The sequence below is a fragment of the Schistocerca piceifrons genome, chromosome 4, assembly GCF_021461385.2.
Source record: "Schistocerca piceifrons isolate TAMUIC-IGC-003096 chromosome 4, iqSchPice1.1, whole genome shotgun sequence".
In the NCBI taxonomy this organism is placed as follows: Eukaryota; Metazoa; Arthropoda; class Insecta; order Orthoptera; family Acrididae; genus Schistocerca; species Schistocerca piceifrons.
The window spans coordinates 341,935,937-341,945,120 of record NC_060141.1 but is presented as its reverse complement, the minus strand read 5'-3'; positions in this window follow the sequence as shown (position 1 = coordinate 341,945,120).

Sequence of the window (9,184 nt, the reverse complement as noted above, 5' to 3'; positions counted from 1 at the left end):
CAAGTTTCACCACTTCCTTGAAATGCACTCCAACTCACTTTCCGTGTTGAATACCTTCTTCCATTCGTATCCTGAGTCAGTTTATTAAGTTCTCACATCTATTCGAACACCTAGGACACATTCGCCCCTGCTACACTGTAACGTCCCCTTAGAAAAATTATAAATGAATGTGCTGGTAAACCTTTTATGTTATTTGATTTTCAAACAGCTGAGGAAAACTGAACGTACTCAGACATTTCTATCTTTACTTATTCTGATCATCACTAAACTGACACACAATATTTTTCTTTTTTTTAGCACAACGCAATCTGACTTTCAATAATCCCTACAAAAGAATGGCCCTGACTAACAATAACCTATACCTTTCATGAATCACTTACCTCACAAAAATCTTCGCTACTCGAACTACTGCAATACAGTCAGCTAAATGAAAGATTCTAACTGCTGAAGGAACTAACTACTGATAGGCGTAGTTAGCAAATGAAAGCCAGCCGGAGTGGCCGAGCGGTTCTAGGCGCTACAGTCTGGAAGCGCGCGACCGCTACAGTCACAGGTTCGAATCCTGCCTTGGGCATGGATGTGTGTGATGTCCTTAGGTTAGTTAGGTTTAAGTAGTTCTAAGTTCTAGGGGACTGATGACCTCAGAAGTTCAGTTCATGACATCCAGTCTTACAAATTTCCGTTTTCCGAAGGACACACGTCCAGATTGTCCGCTCTCAAAACTCTGCTATCTCTCTCCCCGCATCCACCACTCCTGGCGACTCACCTCCAATTGTGCAACGCTACGCGCTGTTCCCATCCAACTACCGAACACTACACAAGCGAATATTCCAACAATGAGTACAACCAGCCTCAGATTGCACACAGCACAGTCAGTGATTTTCATACAGAGCGCTACGTGGCGTTACCAACATAAAAACCTAAACAGCCTACTTACAGCATCTCTTGTAAAGTTGAGTCCCAACACCTTAGAACCTTGAGCTGCTGCTGCGTCTGTATCAACACGTTCCTCTTTCCCTTCATCTGCAGACACTCCATGTACTTTCTCGATATAATTTTACCAACCGTGGTAGTGCAATGGTTAGCACACTGGACTCCCATTTTGGAGGACGGCGGTTCAAACTTGCGTCCAGTCATCCTGATTTAGGTTTCCCGCGATTTCCCTAAATCGTATAGTGCAAATGCCGGGGTGGTTCCTGCAAAAGAGCACAGCTGCTTTCCTTCTCCATCACTCCCTAATCCGAGCTTTTGCTCCACCTCTCAAGACCTCGTTGTCGACGAGATGTGAAACACTCGCCCCTCCTCCTCCTCCTCCTCCTCCTCTTCTCAGAGACCGTGAACTTCAACCTGAAATCTATCCTACCGTGTCTATCCAGTCTCATCTTAAATGAGGGCACCAACCCATCCTTTCCTGCGGAGATGGCATCCCTCTCATCTCTTAAAACCGGCATCCCATCTATCAGTTACTTCCCGTGTAGACATCTCACATGCTTCAGCGTCTCTAATACGTCTCACATTCCATTCCCTCCCCACAGTTACCAGGAACCTCAGTCACTTATGCTCATAATAAAGAGACTTTAGCTCATATCATCATCATCAACATCATCACATCTTCTTATCATGAACATTTCTTATATTAAAATCTTTAAATTTTGTATTGAAATGGCTGAAGACTGACATTATGGCCGCTATCAGCCCGCCCCAAAATAGGGAGAATGCAAATGACAGGTAAAAAGAAGTAATGTAACAAACAGGACGTTAAACCTTAAATTTTCTTCTTTTTCTCTTCACTCTTAAACATTGTAAGCGTTGAGGAGAGCGCGGATGACTGCGAGGATGGTACAAAACGCGATTAAAAAATTTAAGTATGAAATGTGTTACGTTCCGAATAGGTGGATGTCTTTTGAGGGGAAACAGTTCTTAATGCATAACATCTTTCGCACCTGCATTGTTATCCTCAGCCTCGCTGGGAGGGTGGAGGGAACGGCGACTCTGCCTGAGTCCTGAGTGCACCTACACTTTTCTGATTATTTGTAGGACCAAATTGTTTTCATTTCACCAAAGTTTTCTCTGACGATTTCTTGTTGTAACAGGGCACTGAGTCTTTCGCAGGTTCTAGTTTCCGTCATGAAAACAAAGGAGATACTATCCGAAAATTTCGCTGTTTCACAAAAATTTCAAATCATTGTTGAAACTCTGAAATCCGTCAATCGGTTGAAATATCTGATGCTTTTCGTGGAAACGAGCACATCTCGTTCAGCCGAGTGTATCAGTAACACTAAATTTTTGGAAGAGCTACAGAACACCCTTAATTCTAGAAAAGTATCCTCTCTTGTAGTGCCTTCATGAGTATCGCCATACGAGAGCAAAGGTAATGATGGAATGTTGAAGAAGTGACTGACACAAAAACATCATGAAAACAGTGAATGGCATGCTATAGAACATGGGCTCCCAACAAAATTATTTCGAGGACCCCCTCATGATTGGTACCTTGTCATATCACAGTATCAAGTACCCAAAAAAGCCAAATTAAGAGTCTTTTTATACGTTTTCTATTTTTGGTACTTAGAAAACAACGCTTTACAAACACTACTGTTTAAATACAGAATATTTAATATGTAAACAACACGGTCTGTGAAAGCACTGGTAATAAATTAACAATGGCCGATTGTCGTCTAAAATGCGAGTTTCTGTGTAAAGTGACTGTCAGTTGTCAGCTGCAAAGAGGCAGCGCGGGCAGTCTAACGGCATACAGCAGAACTATTTGCCTCTGTCTAATTCTAATTTTGCGCTAGAGTGTGCTAGTGTCAGTTGGCTCTAGGAAGATGCTAGACGCAGAAGTTATCGTTCGCTAAAGCTATGCTCATGCAGGAAGCGGCAAAAACAAACAAAAAAACTGTCATCATACGAAATATATTTAATATATTTTTTGTTCTAATAGCATCTTGCGGACCCCTCTGGCATCGCTCGCGGCCCCTGGGGGTCCGCTGACCACCTGTTGGGAACCACTGCTCTAGAAGATGCACGCCTTCATGTTCAGCTTCAATTCCCTATCATTTGCAGGTTCATATGCAAGGCTGAGTTTACTTGCCTTATCATGAGGAAGAACATCCTCAATTCAGTGCATTGTTTCTTTTTCCAACACTATGGGCACAACATAGTTTGCAAGGGGCATCCGCTATGTACGATCAAATAGCACTTGTAGATGGAAGTACCTGTTCAACTTCACTGTTCTTTTCGAACAGCCACAGAGCTTGCAGCAGGATTTTTACACAGGCAAAGAAAATATAGGAGGTCTCAGTTACCGGTGTATATTACATTCTGAAGTGAAGTCAGGAACGTTGCACTGGCGTATCGTCGTATACGTCAGTGATCATTAAATCGACGTAGAAGAGGAAGTTATCTTCCGAGACTTCACTAGGTGAATTCGGCAGGAACACTTTCATTTTCAAGAGCACATGTATCAGAGTTGTTAAATCGGTAGTCTCCTCTTTACAACCAACAAATGTTGTAATGAAATTATACATTGCGAATGGATCCCGAGTTTACTCGTGTTTCGCGCGCCATCAGTTACGATCGGATCTCGAAACAACTCGTGTTTTCTACACTATTTCTATGGTTGCCATCTGCTATGATGTATTTTAACTGCCGGCCGGTGTGGTCGAGCGGTTCTAGGCGCTTCAGTCTGGAACCGCGCGACCGCTACGTCGCAGGTTCGAATCCTGCCTCGGGCATGGATGTGTGTGATGTCTTAGGTTAGTTAGGTTTAAGTAGTTCTAAGTTCTAGGCGACTGATGACCTCAGAAGTTAAGTCCCATAGTGCGCAGAGCCATTTTTTTGTATTTTAACTAGTTCGTCTATTTTGGTGTTTACACCAATAGTTAGTGTATCAAATTTGATTGTATGTACTTTTTTGCTTATTTAGCAGTTTGATCGTATTTCGATATTTTCGTCGTCAAGCACCGCCTGCTTTTAGAGATGACCCTGTTCAAGAAACAGAAGGAAATGAACGAATGTGATTTACTTTCTGAGATTTTCGATGATGATTATTCAGGTGTTCCTAATGAGAATGGACATCCGCATGACTATAAATGTTTTTCTGTGGTTCTGAGGACTATTCCAGTGATAGTGACATTAGACCTGTACGAAGCGTAAAGCGCTTGTGTTTTCAAGTGAATCCGACCGATAACGATGATGGTGATTCTGTTCTTGTGAATGATTCGTTTTTTCATAACGTAAACCCTTTCGTAATGGTGCCCGAGTCTCGCTCGAACTCTGCTGTGAAGTGCGCCAATGCAAGGGCGCACTAGTCAGACTCGGCGCCGTCTCGAATATGTTGTCCCATACCACAGGTTCGTCCCTCGTGGGAGACAGAGGTCAACTGCAGCGTGCTTACTGAACAAGTTATCACATTATCTATAGAAGAAGAATCGGCTAAATATAGCGTTCAAAGCCTTGCATGCAACATGCACTGGTGATGTGTGCGGTAGAAGAACATCACCCAAGCACGGATGACTTTTATATCGAAGTTTGTCCCCTACAACTGCCCTCAAAAAGCTGCCTGTTCGACGGGAAGGAAAAAGAAACACACTGAACCGAGAAGATAGCTCCCATTTTGAAGTGTAGCGTAAATAAAATTAGGCAGCAAGGGGAGAATTTATACGTGTCGAAGGCCGGCCGGAGTGGCCGTGCGGTTCTAGGCGCTACAGTCTGGAGCCGAGCGACCGCTCCGGTCGCAGGTTCGAATCCTGCCTCGAGCATGGATGTGTGTGATGTCCTTAGGTTACTTAGGTTTAATTAGTTCTAAGTTCTAGGCGACTGATGACCTCAGAAGTTAAGTCGCATAGTGCTCAGAACCATTTGAACCATTTTTTATACGTGTCGAACAAGATTGAAGTTTATGCTTGCGTTTACAGGAAGTATATTGTGACCCATATGGTAAAAGGTTATGCTTCGAAGAGAAGACTACAGGAGTGTTATCAGTCTTTGCAGATGATACATACCCCTCCCCCCCCCCCCCCCCCCACACCGACCTACAAGCTATAATGTTGGAAAATAGCTGTATACTCCCACAATTGGCTCATTCTGAATCAATTGACAAAGAGATGATCACTGAAATCGTACAGTACTCCTCCCATTTCTTGTCTGTGATTATTTTAGTGCACAGTATCGTCAATTATGGTGCTCTGTTTCCGTATGTTCTCGGAGCTGGAGGTTGTTGAGAGCCAATTGTTAACAAAAAATCTATTCCTTCGCAAAATAGGATAGAGAGTACACCTCAACTCCGGTACAGGTCGACCTCCAAAGTCAGTATTTCGTAATGCTCTCTTGATGTGATGCTCACTGGTCGATTGGAAGTGACTTAAGGAAGTGTACCTTTTTAGTGGTACTTGCAAGTCGCCATCCGTCTTCCAAAATATCAAAAATACTTCACACTCCAAGCCCCCCCCCCCCCCCCCCCACTCTACGAATTATGATATGGGCCATTTTGAGTATAAGCGCTGAAGAGACAGGCGTCCAACGTCGAAACATGGTGCTATCACACCACCATCTACATCTACATTTATACTCCGCAAGCCATCCAAAGGTGTGTGGCGGAGGGCACTTTACGTGCCACTGTTATTACCTCACTTTCCTGTTCCAGTCGCGTATGGTTCGCGGGAATAACGACTGCCGTAAAGCCTCCGTGCGCGCTCGATTCTCTCTAATTTTACGTTTGTGATCTCCTCGGGAGGAATAATTAGGGGGAAGCAATATATTCGATACCTCATCCAGAAACGCACCCTCTCGAAACCTGGACAGCAAGCTACACCGCTACGCAGAGCGCCTCTCTTGCAGAGCCTGCCACTTGAGTTTGCTAAACATATCCATAACGCTATCACGCTTATCAAATAATCCTGTGACGAAACGCGCCGCTCTTCTTTGGATCTTGGCTATCTCCTCTGCCAACCCGACCTGGTACGGATCCCACACTGATGAGCACTACTCAAGTATAGGTCGAACGAGTGTTTTGTAAGCCACCTCCTTTGTTGACTACATTTTCTAAGGACTCTCCCAATGAATCTCAACGTGGCACCCGCCTTACCAACAGTTAATTTTATATTACAACCATCATCATCATCGTGTTGGTAAAGGCAGACCAATGCTTGAATACAGCAAGCAGATTCAGACGGATGTAGGCTCCAGTAGTTTTGCAGAGAGGAAGAGGCTTGTACGGGATACAGCAGTGTGGAGAGCTGCATCAGCCAGGCTTCAGACTGAAGACCACAGCAGTTACGAGCTATCGGAACCGAGAATTTCTTGGTACAGGTATACTCAGAAAATATCCCTGCACAGGCTCCGAAATTTTGTCGGCGGAGTTCGGGTGCATCGTGGAGGAAGAAATTCTGTTCTTCCACCGCCTTTCACCGGTTTTACAAGTTAGTCACTAACTCGAACAATTTTCTGGCAGTACTGGTCAGCAGAATCGTCTATAAGTATTTCTATTTACTGGATTCTCTTCCGAGAAGGAACTTTTTCCGGTTATTAAGCGTGTCATCGGACGCTGCGGGCACCTTTCAAAAAGTGGTCGCCTTTCGTAAAGAGCGATCAGCTACAGAGCCACCGTGCGAGGCGCTTTGGCGCGGCGCTGACGAGGCCTGTCGGCGGTGAGAAGGTTTTCATTTAGGCGCCCAGCGGGTGCCGGACACGGGCCATCAATATGAGGGCGGCGGTCGCCAGGGGCGATTTTCCGGCGGGCGTCTGTGCAGCGCGCCTACCGCGGCCTTTGCCGTCGCTGTTGTGCAGGTGCACAAAGGCAGCCTTGTTGCCGGGACTCAAATTGAAATCGAGGCCGCGTTTCCCGCGGCGGCAGTTCGTGGGAAGCGCGCTCCGATGCCCGGGCGTCTAATGACAGCTGTTCACAGAAAAGCGATTAAATTCGAAAAGGCAGCCTCTTCAAAGGCCGCTGTCAGTGGCTGCGTGGGCGCTGCCCCCCGCCGGGCGGCGCCGTCCTGGGCCGGCCACTGTGCGGCGCAGCGGGTGCCGCCGGCGCTGAAAGCCGGAGCGCCGGCCAACCATCTCCATCTGCACGAAGCCGCACCCCGGGCACGGACTGACGGTTCCCTGGCAGAGGTGTGGGAAGAGACTGGGTGGTCCTGCTGACCTTTGTGATCGAACGGCATGACCAGGTCGAACCAGATGGACTGGAGAGGTCAGTCGTTGTGAAACTACTTTCTGTTTTGTGAAGATTAGTAAATATTCTACGAGGTGAATTGTTTCAGGTTGGCTTCGGCTGCATACTGGTTTGTTATGCTTCACCTCGTGCACCAAACACTTAAATAACTTGCCACCTGAACATTACTTTTGTATGCGATGAATGTTGCTTGCTGAATACTCAGTCACCGATAAGTACACTATAGGCCATTAAAATTGCTACACCACGAACATGAGGTGCTACAGACGCGAAATTTAACCGAAAGGAAGAAGATGCTGTGATATGCAAATGATTAGCTTTACAGAGCATTCACATAAGGTTGGCGCCGGTGGCGACACCTGCAACGTGCTGACATGAGGAAAGTTTCCAACCGATTTCTCATACACAAACAGCAGTTGACCGGCTTTGCCTGGTGAAACGTTGTTGTGATGCCTCGTGTTAAGAGGAGAAATGCGTACAATCACGTTTCCGACTTTAATAAAGGTCGGATTGTAGCCTATCGCGACATTTCTGCTCGCGTTGGTCATGATCCAATGACTGTTAGCAGAATATGGAATCGATGGCTTCAGTAGGGTAATACGGAACGCCGTGCTGGGTCCCAACGGCCTCGTATCACTAGATGTCGAGATGACAGGCATCTTATCGTCATGGCTGTAATGGATCGTGCAGCCACGTCTCGATCCCTGAGTCAGCAGATGGGGACGTTTTCAAGACAACAACCATCTGCACGAACAGTTTGACGACGTTTGCAGCAGCATGGACAATCATCTCCGAGACCATGGCTGCGGTTACTCATGACGCTGCATCAAAGACAGGAGCGCCTGCGATGGTGTACTCAACGACGAACCTGGGTGCACGAATGGCAAAACGTCATTTTCTCGGATGAATCCAGGTTCTGTTTACAGAATCATGATGGTCGCATCCGTGTTTGGCGACATCGCGGTGAACGCACATTGGAAGCGTGTATTCGTCATCGGCATACTGGCGTATCACCCGGCGCGATGGTATGGGGTGCCATTGGTTACACATCTCGGTCACCTCTCGTTCGCATTGACGGCACTTTGAACAGTGGACGTTACATTTGATATGTGTTAGACCCGTGGCTCTACCCTTCATTCGATCCCTGAGGGTGCGGTAGCGTTCTCGCTTCCGTCGCCCGGGTTCCCGGGTTCGATTCCCGGCGGGGTCAGGGATTTTCTCTGCCTCGTGATGACTGGGTGTTGTGTGCTGTCTTTAGGTTAGTTAGGTTTAAGAAGTTCTAAGTTCTAGGGGACTGATGACCATAGCTGTTAAGTCCAATAGTGCTCAGTGCTATTTGAACCATTTTTGATCCCTGCGGAACCCTATATTTCAGCAGGATAAAGCACGACCGCATGTTACAGGTCCTGTACGGGCCTTTCTGGATACAGAAAACGTTCGAATTCTGCCCTGGCCAGTACATTCTCCACATTTCTCACCGATTGAAAACGCCTGGTCAATGGTGGCCTAGCAACTGGCTCGTCACAATACGCCAGTCACTATTCCTGATTAACTGTGGTATCGCGCTGAAGCTGCATGAGCAGCTGTACCTGTACACGCCATCCAAGCTCTGTTTGACCCAATGCCCAGGCGTATCAAGGCCGTTATTACGGCCTGAGGTGGTTGTTCTGGGTATTGATTTCTCAGGATGTATGCACCAAAATTGCGTGAAAATGTAATCACATGTCAGTTGTAGCATAATATATTTGTCCAATGAATACCCGTTTATCATCTGTATTTCTTCTTGGTGTAGCAATTTTAATGGCCAGTAGTGTATTATTAATCGGGGCCCATACGTGCCCTGAATCCCTCTCTCTCCAACTTGGCTCAGACTTCGCCTCCTTACAGGTTGCAGATAAGCCTGCTATAAATTAATTTCTCGTTCTCATTCACCCCACCACATAAATAAGAAGTGAGGCGCAATTCACCTTCTTACGAGGGGTGGTCGGAAAGTTTCTAGCCCGAGATAGT